Raw genomic sequence first — 12744 nt, forward strand, 5'->3', positions numbered from 1 at the left:
AGGAAGCTGTTCACTTATCGAAGGCCATACATTAATCAAAGCCAGCATTGGATCAACACACGTGAAGGTCGATTTTCAAATCTGGCATAGTAGTGTAATTTTAGAGTTGTGTAGTGCATAGTAGTGTATTGTATAGTAGTCTAGTGTATATTGTAGTGTATAGTGCAGTGTTGTGTATAGTAGTGTAATGTGTAGTGTATAGTAGTGTAGTGGGCTGAAGTAGTAACTAATTGGCACATTTTGTTTACGTGACACCTTACCGGCTGTGTCGGGTGGTGGAGGGTTACGACACATTGAAACGTGCACGATCTAACCCAAAAACCTTTATTATGGCATTTATACCCTTTCCGGCAATAATACCACAGGAGTTGTGTCAAGATGTTCAAACACCAATGGACACACATGCCTATTATTGCAAGGCATCAGAGTTGGCATTAAACACACATCATGCTCGTTGTAAAACACAGAACATGTTTTGATAATAATGGTGACCAGGAGTAGCAATTGCGGGTGTACCTACCCAAGGGGAAAAACTGCACCAAGGGTCATAGAATATATCCATCTATGAGCTCCCAGAACCAGCTATAAGGTTCGAGAAGGGGGGCGTGGCCAGCGTGGGTCCTGGCCCCACTGCAAGCATAAAGGGGTGAGGGAGCTCGAGGCTGTTCGTGGGAATCGGGGTCATCTCGCCGTGGAAGTCGCCCTCGTCAAGGGGTATCTGCCAAAACCCCGCTAACAAATCAAGAGTCGAGAAGAACCATGCACCCGAGAACGCGTCCAGGGAATTGTCCATCCAGGGGAGGGGATATGCAGCTACTGAGACCTTATTTAGTTTGCGAAAAGCGAGGCAAAACCGCAGGCTCCCATCCCGTTTTTAACTAGCACCATGGGGGCGCCCCAAGGGCTGGTAGAGGGAGAAATAATGTCAGCGGCCAACATCTCCTCAACCGCCTGCTGAACATTTTCTTTCTCCCTTGGGCTCAGCCTATACGAGTTTTGCCTAATGGGAGCTACATCGCCAGTGTCAATGCGGTGTTGCAGCAAAGGGTTGTGGCCGATATTAAATTTTCCCTGGCTGAAAATCAGTGAATTCCGGCAGCAAGGTACGCAACTCGTCCCGTTGCTCTCGAGACAAGTCCGGATTCTATGCGCACAACTTGTCTGCCCATGTGCTATCCGACTCGCCTCCCTGTTTTACTGCGGCCACGACCCTTGCTGCAGCTGGGTCGACTGCTTCACAGCCCGCAGCCATCGCGTGAGCCAAGACTGCCGGTCTGGACAATAGCTGTTCCCAACCCGACGTTTAACACTTGCAGGAATAGCTTCCGGTCCGTCCTCCGGACCGTCTTGAGCACCCACTAGCGTGGGGCCCCAAGTCGCTCTGTTCAAGGAATCGGCGAACTGTAGCCACTTATGGTAGTGCAGTGGAACCAACATCTGCGCACCCGGCGGGATTTCAACATTCCCTCGCCAGTGCTTGGACCATGGGGGTGGCCACAGTCACCCTACCTGGAGAATGCAAAAAGGGTAACTGCCCTCCTGACGGCATCTCAACACAGCCCTGGTCGGTCAAAATTTTCAGAGGCATCTTGCCGAAAAAGTAATCCAGGAGGTAAGGCACTGCCAACGTCCTCGAAACCATTACAGGACCGGACATCGTGATTTCACCGATCCTGATGCGTGCCTCTATTTGTCCAACAATCCCCATGCTCCTCACGTTGATAGCAACACACGCGTTTGCGACCGGCCTAATACAACGGTTCATGAATCACATCCAAAATGATGGTAGCCGAGGCACCCGTATCAACCAAGACCCATACTCCTACCCCTTGACGAGGATTCCAAACCAAAAACTGCATTCCGAACTCCCCAGGGAGTATTCCGGTTTAACTGCCTTCCTATGGGGTTGCATTTGGTGCCAGGCATGTTCCAAAGGCTAATGGAAATGGTCTTGGCAAGTCTACAATGGGATTCATTCTTTATTTATCTCGACGACGTCATTGTGTCCGGGCACACTTTTGATGAGCATTTGCAGCGGTTGCATTCTATGTTCGTCAGGATACGGTCCGCTAATCTCAAGTGCGGTATTTGGGTCGCATTGTCAGCGCTTCCGGAATAGCCACGGATCTGGACAAAACGGCGTGCGTTTGTGATTGGTCAACTCCCAAGTCGGTGGGTGAAGTTTGCAGTTTTATTGGGTTTGCATCCTATTAATGGCGGTTTATTCCTCAATTCGCGACGATTGCCAAACCACTTAATGCTTTGACCGCTAAAAACCAAAGGTTTTGATGGGGGGGAGGAGGAGGATGCATTCGCCGCACTGCGTGATCACCTTGATAATGCGCCTCCCCTTGGCTATCCGCATTTCTCCTTGCCATTCGTGTTAGATATGGATGCCAGTGATATGGGCATAGCGCTGTCTTGTCCCAGTTAAAGAATGGCGTTTAAAGTGTGGTCGCATATGGTAATCGTGTCCTGTCCATCACAGAGCAGTGCTATTGCTTAACCTGCAGGGAGCTTTTGGCCATGGTATATTTTATACAGCATTATAGGCCATATTTTTATGGCAGGGACTTTGTAGTTTGCCCGGACCACGTGGCCCCCCAGTATTCCTTGCGAGTCGACCAGCCTTCTGGCCAGCATTCACGTTGGCTGGAAATACTGCAAGAGTACTCATTCAGGGTATTTACTGAAAAGGTCTTGTTGTACCTGTAGGCCTTTTTCCAAAATTTCATATTAAAAATAATTCTGCCAATATATTTTGAAGTAATAAATAAATAAATGGAACAAACACCGTCACCCCGCTACCTCGCACAAGCCACACCAAGCATCTGGAGGTCATAAAAAACATTTAAAATGTAACTCCGGGGCAAAGAGGGGTTAACGACGATCTGGGAAATCTCCAGATTGTCAAAGGACCGCATGCCATGACCTCCCCACGGACGTTTTGGACAGTTCACAAACAAATCTGCAGAGCCGTAAAACACAGGCACGTAGCAGGGACAAACGGACATTATAACTGAACATTTTTCTTCTAATACGGTAAAAGTTCGAAACTTGGCTATAAGAATAAGTCGACATTATAGACTGCAGTATTCCTTATTGTATTTCTTATTGTATCTTTCTATCTACGTGACTTTACCAAGAGAACCAGGGAATATGAATTCCGGCAGTCAAGAAAGCTTAAGTCAAAACTAAGCTATATCTCCAACCTCCGGATATCAAAACATAACTCGAGAATAAAACACCGATCCCTGGCGACACGGACTGAGAACAAAGCTTAGCAAAACCCTTGGAATAGTGGTGGTAACAACAAGGGGCATTACGAGTCTTGGTTAAACATAAACCAAATAATAACCACGAGATATTAGACCAGGGGTAACTCAAAATAGATGCAAGAAAAATAGGTCAAACACATATGTATTCCATGGAATCAGCCTTCCTGGCCACCTTTGTCTTCCAACAATTTAACACAACACATGGTAGCCATAAAATACGTATGAAGGGAGAGTGCCTCCCCTCCCTTTTAGCTTAGACCACGAAGAGAGGGGGCGGGGAATGCAAACAAACAAAATTTGATGGTAAAACAGTCAAAGGTCAAAAAGGGGGGGGGGCAACCAGGCGGCCACGGGAGGAGGACAGACAGAGGGCATCTGTTTTTTCTCTCGCAAGAGACGCACAGAGGGGAGATAATTTCACATATAACCAATGACAGATCATGCAAGAGAATACTGCAACGTGCAGACTCCGGGGCATTGCCTCGAGATCAACAATGGGTGTTGTCTCGCAGAGAAGTGGGGCGGGGTGATCGGCATGGACCGACAGAGTATCGCTGAAAGTTTTATTCTACAGTTATGCTGATGTTTTGAGTCACTTGCAGAGTCAAGGATTGTGATAAGTTGTATTGTACTAAGCTTTCACAGTTGTGTAAGAGGTGTGCGAATACAATTTATAAGTTTTGAGAGTGAGTGCCAGCTCCCACGAGCAGCAGCCCGAGAGAAAGAGTGACGAGCAACGTCAATCAATCAACCTCGAGGAAGGGCGGAAAACACCAAGCATCGATCAAGCCAGCAGTGCTGCTATCGGCAGGCTCCGGGAACCTGCCCCCGTGACTGGCACATCATCAACGAGCTGCATCAGCAGAAGCCACGAGTCTACGAAGTAAACGCAAAGAGCCAGTACTGCAAACGGCAAGGATGGCGAGGCTTGCCGAGTAGCGATGTGTCACCGAATACGAGTTCGGCACTGACAGACGAAGTATCGCTCGAAGTTATTCTACATCCAGTGCCAGCTCCCACCTGGCAGCTGCACGATCAAGGAGAGAGCAGGGAGCAGGGGAAAGAGCCTGACCAGCTTCCCGTGAGGAAGAGGAGAGCGCCGGCGAGAGCGCCGTGGATTCGACCCACACACGCCGACCAGCACCAGCTGGGAACCAAGACAAGAGTGAGGAACGGCGACCAGCGGACGAGCTGCGGGCGCTATCTGACGATGGAATCATCGTGCACCGCCGACGGCGAGCGTCGTGCTGACTCTCTTCATCGAGCAGTGGACAAGCAGCTGCTGCCGAGCGAGAGAGAGCGAGGAACCTGTTTGTATGCCCCTCCCCCACACTCACACACTCACAACGCATCGCCCGGCGTCTGCTTAACGCAAAGAGTTGAACAAGAAGACAAACCACCAACACGCACATAATGCACATATCGGGACTAATAATAAAACTAATGATAAGAGTGCGTCAACTATTAGCTGATAATGAATAACACTGCTGCTCATTGAGTTACATGGATATGGTCGTTTAGAAGTATTTTAGTCGTTCTTTTTGTTCATTGCATAACTGTACCAATGCATTAATTTATTAAACTAAACGTTTAGAAACCTACGTTACGATTCCACTCACAGGGAGACTTGTGTTGAAATCTTTCTTTTGATCACAGAATCTTGCCCGCGAATTTATTGAAGCCTTAGCCAATTCATCTTCTTGGTTCTTTCGGTAAAGTCACGTAGAATGGAAATAATAAAAATAAAACATAATAAAATAATTCTCACGACGTTTCGGCCACAACGCAAGCAGCCGTCCTCAGGTGGAGAGCAGGTCTGTCGAGTAGACAGTCAATTGATAAGCATTTGCTGAAGCAGGCACTGCCGCACACCATTGTTCCAAGACATTTCGTTAATTACATAATTTTACCAATGAATTCATTGAGGTCTACATTGGGACATGTTTCTTTATTGCCGTTCGTATGAATATCGTCACATTCATTTTTAAGTACTTTTTCCTATCGCCTTATATGCTCGCGTTACTCTGAGGAATTAATCAATTGTTCTGTCACCCAGTTCAACAAACGTAATCATTGAGGGTTAAATGTACGGATCAATGAGGAGAACATCTCCAGGAGTACTGTGACAATTCCAAGCATAAGAGTTCGCATATTAGAGTGTTATGTTTTTGTTTAGAAATTAAAGTTGCTTAACACAGAAGTGGCTGAGTGATGCCTTTCTAAGTTCATGCATAATAATTATGAGAATTGTATCCTGCGGTGAGATTTGAATTTGGAGACCTGACATAAACACACAAAACATAATCAGTTAATGTTAAAGCGAGAATCATTGTATTAACCCAATTGATCATACAACCCTAGACAACGAAGCCGAGCTTAATCAGCTTAATTACATCACACTTGCATAACTTCATACAACTGATTGTATTATCCCGACTGATAATATGACCCGAGAGAACGAGTTTGAGCCGAATTATCATAACTGCATACATTGGCATAATCGCATACATTTGGATAACCCAATACACGGACACCTCCCTAATTAGCATAACATATATGCATAATTACATGAATTAGCATATTTGAGATATTTACATATTTCCCCATTTCATTAGATTCTTATTCTTTTTTTTTTAAAGACCCGACATATACAACAGTCTGCAATGCAGATACACTGTCCCGCTTTCCGCCGGGTGAGCGATGTGCGTGATCAGTGGGTGCTGCCAGAAGTAAACCACCTGTTGCTGGGTTGCCATAGGTCGTGGCGGAGTATAGAGATGCATTACCAGCTGAGGTTACCCTAGGGGACAGCACGTTGGGCCTCACGCACGCCGAGTAGGGACGACTGCAGGTGGAAGACGTGTCGATGCTGAGCAAAAATCTCACCCCAAACTGGAGTATCCCAAATAGTCCTTGGAGGACTTTGATGAGGTGGGATGAGGGGCTGCAGCGCCATTGTATAGTGTTCCCCACTGCCTTGCGGGTGGTGCATAAAGATAAATTGTTGCACCTCTGAGTACGGAAGACATTGTTGATGCTGCAATTATACACACATACGTGCTACCACAGCCACGCAAAATCTAATAAGCATGCATAGGACTCCCTTATCGAGGGATTCCCCTTTGTTGGCTACATATGCCCGAGTACAGCAGGGAAGGGCGACGCCTTCGATCGCGCATGTAGCCGGTATGGGCTTAATGTGTTAAGACGACTTATTAAGGAGCCACGCTCACCCTCGGAAGAGCCCACTGCCACAGCTACGAGTCTTCCGTGCATTTCCCTTAAATGCGATGCGCGGCCACGCCCCTGTCCCGTGGCCACGCCCCTATTACTGAACCTTCTCGCGAGCCCGAGACCACTCGCTCTACAGGTTGACTCCACTGTCCCATTTCATCAGCTGGCCACGCGCCTTTTCTTGATCATTATCGTGGCCACCAGTCCACTTGCACTGTAGGTTGGCTCTATTGTCGTTACAAATGTAATGCGAGCAAGGACAGGGTGGTTGCCGGCCTCCGCGCCGTTCACACGCGCCGGTGTAGTGAGAGCGTGTGGGAGGGGCCACTGCTCACCTCGCTCCAATGGGAGCGGGGTGAACGGGGGGGCGGAGGCAGAGGCAGGATGGAAGGTGGAGTTGGGTCACGTGGGAGAAGGGGATATAAGAGGAGGGCCAGAAGGAGAAGGGGAGGAGAGAGTGAGAACCAAAGAGGGATCCACGCAGGAGGGTGGAAGGAGCCGTGGCGCCATTGCCACGTGGTCGAGAAGGGATAGGCGCCCACGGGAAGGCAGCGTGCGTGGGGAGCGGCCAGACAGGGGAGCGTGCAGGATCGCACGGAGAGAGACAGGGGAGCGTGCGAGATCGCACGGAGAGAGAGACAGGGGAGCGTGCGGGATTGCACGGAGAGAGAGACAGAAGGGAGCGTGTGCGGAGTACCCGAAGGGCGGTGTGGCCGGGCCGGGTGAGGGAGAGCACACGGAAGGGAGCCAGGTGACGGCGTGGACGAGAGCCACAGGGGAGCGTGCGCGGGGCGCAGGGACATGCGGAAGGCGAGGCCGGAACGAGGAACAGCGGGTGCGTGGAAGAACCCAATAAAGGACACGGAGAACAACGAAGTGTGAAGGAGTCCTTTATTACACAAATGTGATGAATCACACGTATAATTGTGAATGGAGTTAATAATGACCATGGATTGGACTCATAGACTCACGTGACTGCACAGTGGAATAATCAAATCGGAGTACAGGGTGTCTATTCAGATTCGGGTGGACGAGGTACAGGGATTGAGCAGTGAGGTGCTGTGTAACGTTGGGGTCGATAGGTGTGCATCTGGTCATAATTGCATATGCATGCCTGCTCACCAGAAGAACACTTTGAAAGAAAGAGTTGTACCTTGGTGGTGGAGTCACTCGATCCTCAAGAGGAGGGCAGAAACACAACACAAGGGTATTCACTCATCACCTCAGAATTCGTCTATTATTGTTGTATTTATTAGCCGGCCTGTCCCCTCGTTACAATCACGGGAGGAGAGGGATAGGGCGAGCTGGTTACATGAGCAAGCACCAAAAAAACGGAATCATAACAGAATCGTGTAGGAATAATACGCACGTGCTATTGGTTATGGCTTTCTCTCTATCTGTATCACTCTGTTAATGTTAGGACCGCCGTTTCTCACACAACGGAAGAAGGTTTTTTGGCAAAGTCACTCCAAGTTAGATGCCTGACAATGTGTTGTTTTCCTAATGTATGAGTCTCAACGTTGATCAGTGGTGGTCCCCAGCAGAAGGACATGACCTAGCCCAACCCCGTGAGACTGACCACTTCTCGCTGGGAGTAATTAAAAAGGTGATTTTAAACTAAACTGTAAAAAAAAAAATCATTCACCAGATAAGGCCCACTCAGCTATGTAGCTCTTTTTCAGAAGCGACCTGGCTATCACAAATGATAGCTCAACGAATTGGCTTATCATGGGGAAATGTATAGCAGTCAAATAATTTAAACGCATTATTCTAAATGTGGAGGGAAAAACCATAAAACCCAGAGAAAAATCCCTGCGACCCACGTCCTTCTGTATATCAGGCGATGTAGTCAACATCTCCTAGCCACCATGGCGCCCTCTCACCACCATCCAGTTTGCAGGCAGCTGAAGGAGGAGGCGAGGGGTGGAATGGGAGGGTCCCAGTGGCGTAATCAGCGCTGGCGAATCCTGCGAGACACCTCTTCAAACCAGCAGAGAATCAGGGAGCTAGGCCCGGGAGAAGATGGAGACCAGGAAGCGGGAGGCATGAGTGTTGGAAAGAGGCAGTATGGTGGAGCGTGCGCTGGAGGGTGAACTTAGGTGGCCCCAATGGAAGGTGTCGGATTCCACTGGAACACACAACTGCTAGGTTCCAGAGGCCACCGTGCTGGGCTAGACTTTTCCCGCCTGGATCTCTGGTATTCAGGAGGTCCGGTGGACCGGCTCTGGCTCCTGCATCCAGTCATGGAGGATGCTGGACCATGTCCTTGACACCAGCACCGACCGTGGAGCTGATCTGCCCACTGACCATCGACTTGTCATCTGTAAGATGCGCCTGCCATTCTTCCACTCCGGTAGTGGGTGTACACCCAGGACCCCATTCAAACCCTTAGTGGCATGGTCTCAGCTAGCTGATGAAAGTTGCAAGCGAGAATTTCATCATCGCTTGCGGCTGGGGTTGGCATCGTCCACCACTCCTCCTGATGTTGAGGGGAAATGGGCGTTGTTTAGGACTGTGGCTCATGCAGCTGAAATGGCTGCTTTGGATACACGGTCCAGACCTCCCCGGAAACCCGAACTGACAGAGGAAGTGTTCAAGCTGGCTGAGAAAAAGTGACAGGCCCACTCTCATCGGCTACAGCATCCCACGTCAGAGAATGAGGAGGCCTACCACAGCCTTCGCTCGGAGGTTCGGAGAGCTTATAAGGCACTGCAATGATGGGTGGTGGTCGCAGGTTGCAGAGAGTCTGCATCAATGGCCCGCGATCACAAATCGCTCTTTAATTCCATCAAAAAAGTAACCTGCAGCACCACACCTATTACCATCATTAGTGGAAAGAACGGTGATCCAATTTCCGACACCCAGGAACAGGTTTGCAGATTTGCTGAGCATTTCTGTGAGGTCCTGGGGGAGGGGAAATCCCTCAGCCAGGAAAACAACGTGGGACTAAGTGGGGATGACCCTGCCGAAGCTGCAGTTCCTCAAATATTGGAAGAAGTCACCCCCTGTGAGTGGCTGGCTGAGGCGCCATCTGTTGAGGAAGTACTGAAGGCGATCCAGAGTCTGAGACCAGTAAAAGGCACCGGCCAGAGATGATATCCTAAGTGAAATGCTGAGGGAGGGTGGCGTTTGTGCACAGACTGCCCTCCATGACATCATAACAACAGTCTGGACCACTGGACGGGTTCCGCAGGATTGTAAGTGTAGTGATCAGTAGCGTCACTACTGTGTACACACACACATGCACACATTTGACGTCACTATGCGGGGGAGCGTCACTACCATGCGGGTCTACGCAAACACATGACGTCATCCGGGCTGGAGGCGGGAATGACGTCAGGGCCGGTTCTGGACTCGGGCAGCCACGGGGGTGGTGTGAGGCCGTGGCACTCTCTGTAACCCCGGCTGGACAGAGGCACGTGGACAGCAGGGAGGCTTTAAGAGGGTTCTCGAAGGGAGGCGTGACTGGGGTGGGGCCCAGGCACACCGAGGCCCATATAAGCAGCCTCCTTACGAGGTTCGAGGCTGTCCGTATCAAGAATGAAAATGCATCGTGAAGATGCCAAGAAGAGTTAAGTGTCCAGTCAGCGGACCCGCCAGTAGCCCACCTGGCTGGGTCACGCTAGAGTATCTGAGAGTCAGTGCTAGAGAAGTGTGTGTGTTAGCTACAGTAGGACGGTGGTTTCCACCCTATGTGATAGAACGTGTTGGTGTTAATAGTGTTGCCTCCCAAGAAGTGTGTGCGCCTATTTGAGCCCACTACATAAGGATGTCCTGGTGGTCCCCCTCTTTAAGAAGGGGTACCCCACAGACTGTAACAACTACAGGGGCATCTCACCCCGCAGTGTGCTGGGAAAAATCCTGGCAAGGATTATTCAACATTGCCTTGCTAGGCACGCTGAGAGGCTTGCGGAGCCCCAATGCGGTTTCAGGAAAGGTCGGTCCTGCACAGATGCCATATTTTCTATCCGTCTGCTACAGCAGAGGTGTAGGGAATTCCAACAAGACCTACATCTATGCTTTATTGACTTGGTCAAGGCCTATGATACCATCAGTAGGCCTGGGCTCTGGGTTGATCTTTGTGCTTTCGGAGTACCTGACCCTCTGCTCAAACTCATCAGTGAGCAGGCCCGGGTAAAACTACATGGCCGGGAGTCAGAGCCATTCCCTGTATACCTTGGAGTGCGACAGGGATGTCCTCTGGCTCCAACATTATTTAACATCTATTTCGACCACGTAGTTCATGAAGCCTTCAGTAGCTGTACCGGAGGAATTTCCATCTGGTACAGATACAATGGGAGGCTGAACGATGCCCCGGTGTGGTGAAGGGATGGCTCCCTCCTGGTCAACCACGTTATGTATGCCGATGACCTGGTAATTGCGGCTCACTCAGAGGAGGGGTTGGAGGCGTTGGTGCTGAAACTGAAGTGTGACACTAAGAGGTGGGGCCTTACATCACCCCCACCAAAACGAAGCACCTGCCTGGGTATTTTGTACCATCGGACACTCCACCCCCACAACTCCCAATTGGTGATAGGGCAGTTGTGGAGAGAGTGGAGAGTTTCCCATACCTGGGCAGTGTGCTCATGACCGGCTCCGGCTTAACAGCAGAGGTCTCACTCCAAATCAGTGGAGCGGCATTATCGTTTCATTGGTTGCGTAACGCTGTGTGGAAGCTACCTGGTCTCTCGCTCCGCACGAAGCTTCAGGTCTTCACGGCCACGGTCATCCCTCCCTTCTCTACACTTGCGAAACGTGGACCCCCCTAATGGAACATCTTCGCCGGTTAGAAACATTTCGGCTGGCCTGCCTACGATCCATCCTGGGTTTAACCAGGCTGGATTGTGTAAGGAGCTCACAAATTCTTGAAAGATCTGGACAAAGTCCCATCGATGAGCTCCTACGGCAGGCAAGGCCGCGTTGGCTGGGCCATGTAGCCCACATGCCCAGGCACCGCGTGCCTAAACAGCTTTTGCTTGGCCGGATTGAGGGGGCTAAACGGGCGTGGCATGGGCTAGAGAAGAGATGGAGTGATGTGGTACAGGAGGATGTGGAGCTGAGTGGACTTGCTGATGACTGGTACCAGCGGTGTCAAGATCGGCCTCTGTGGAGGAGGCTCATGATGGATGCTACTGGGCAGTTGGAGGTCGTCGCTCTCCATTTACAATGGAGGGCAGAGGCGCGACGCTCACAACAATGAGCAGAGCGCCGGGTGGCTAAAGCACAGCAAGTTGGCACAGTAGGGGGCACAGGTGGTGCATCAGCCACTCATCTCAGTCAGTCGACCTGTGGCATCTGGGTCTGCCCCGTGACCTTCGTGCCAGTGGGCGTTCGACACTTCACATAGCCTCAAGGTGCACTTAGCCTGGCACAAGAATCGTGGTAACACTACTGCCACTTAGTGGCGAATGGCGGTTGTTGTTGTTGACCGAGTGAGTGCTGTTGTTAAGCAGAGTAGCTATTTTTTTAAAAGAGCTTGGCCCGAACGGGAGGCCCTCGGTTTGGAAAACCTTCCCTCGCTGCCAGCAAGGCGTGACGCAGGGGTCTTCACCCCTGAAGAGCTGTCTCCCTTAGCCGTGGGAAAGCCGCGTCAGCCTCGGGTGGAGAGGGTACCCGAGGGGGGGGGGGGAGTGGTGTATGTGGCATGAGGGGCCTGATTTAGGCTGTTACTGATGCCGCTCTCAGACAGGCCACCGCCGTGTAATTTATATCGTAAACAGAGTGGTTCCTTCTCTTTCAGGCGAGGTCAGGCACGGCCCGATAGGAGTACACCACGTGCCGCGAGAGGCCGCGTAAGAGCGGAGGAAGTACGGGTTCGCCGTAACTATGGTGTGAGGGGCCCACTTTAAGCCGTACTCACGTCGCTCTCATACAGGGCACCGCTGTATAATTCACATCGTAAACACAGCGGTTTCCCCTCGATCAGTAAAACACCAGGCACGGTCCGATATGTAGGACTCGTACTCTCATTGTCTTTCTCGTCTCGTTTATTCACGCTTAGAGTTCACACCTCCTCCTCATCATCGCTCCGTGTCTCTCCGTTCGCTCCGATGCACAACCCGCCATTAACAACACTCCATGTCTCCCCGTTCCTACCGTACACTGTATTCTCTCTATCCACTGCTACCGTACACTGTGTTCTCTCTATCCACTGCTACCGTACACTGTGTTCTCTCTATCCACTGCTAACCGTACACTGTGTTCTCTCTATCCACTCTTATCATATCTATTC

Source organism: Lethenteron reissneri, chromosome 69, assembly GCF_015708825.2.
Source record: "Lethenteron reissneri isolate LAM-NWPU_2019-01 chromosome 69, ASM1570882v1, whole genome shotgun sequence".
In the NCBI taxonomy this organism is placed as follows: domain Eukaryota; kingdom Metazoa; phylum Chordata; class Hyperoartia; order Petromyzontiformes; family Petromyzontidae; genus Lethenteron; species Lethenteron reissneri.